The sequence below is a fragment of the Bison bison genome, unplaced genomic scaffold (genome assembly GCF_000754665.1).
Source record: "Bison bison bison isolate TAMUID 2011002044 unplaced genomic scaffold, Bison_UMD1.0 scf7180017864063, whole genome shotgun sequence".
Taxonomy (NCBI): domain Eukaryota; kingdom Metazoa; phylum Chordata; class Mammalia; order Artiodactyla; family Bovidae; genus Bison; species Bison bison.
Genome location: NW_011494635.1, coordinates 5308674 through 5309408, shown reverse-complemented (window position 1 = coordinate 5309408; position 735 = coordinate 5308674). Strand labels below are relative to the sequence as shown.

The following is a 735-nucleotide window of genomic DNA, read 5'->3' as shown; positions in this document are numbered from 1 at the left end:
TAAGGGAAAAAAAAAAAAAAAACAAGCACTGTCTTCTATCTCCAAAGTATTTCTGAATATTTCCTTCTGTTTTGTAGATGAAAAAAGTGGGACTCAAAGTTTAAGGACCAGTTCCTCATCACAACCACATACTCTTTTTTTTAAATTTAAATTTATTTATTTTAATTGGAGGCTAATTACAATATTGTATTGGTTTTGCCATACATCAACATGAATCTGCCACAGGTGTACATGTGTTCCCCATCCTGAACCCCCCTCCCACCTCCCTCCTCGTACCATCCCTCTGGGTCATCCCAGTGCACCAGCCCTGAGCAACTTGTCTCATGCATTGAACCTGGACTGGTGATCTGTTTCACATATACTAATATACATGTTTCAATGCTATTCTCTCAGATCATCCCACCCTCGCCTTCTCCCACAGAGTCCAAAAGACTGTTCTATACATCTGTGTCTCTTTTGCTGTCTTGCATACAGGGTTATCATTACCAACTTTCTAAATTCCATATATATGTGTTAGTATACTGTATTGGTGTTTTTCTTTCTGGCTTACTTCACTCTGTATAATAGGCTCCAGTGTCATCCATCTCATTAGAACAGATTCGAATTTATTCTTTTTAATGGCTGAGTAATACTCCATTGTGTATATGTACCACAGCTTTCTTATCCATTCATCTGCTGATAGACATCTAGGTTGCTTCCACGTCCTGGCTATTATAAACAGTGCTGCGATAAACA

At 38.4% G+C, this 735-nt stretch overlaps 1 protein-coding gene across 1 annotated transcript in view; it reads right to left on the bottom strand.

Annotated features, from left to right (window-relative positions):
- The window catches only part of LOC104985998 (prostaglandin F synthase 1-like), a 17249-nt gene that overhangs the window by 15588 nt on the left and 926 nt on the right, over positions 1-735 (bottom strand). The window lies entirely within an intron of this gene.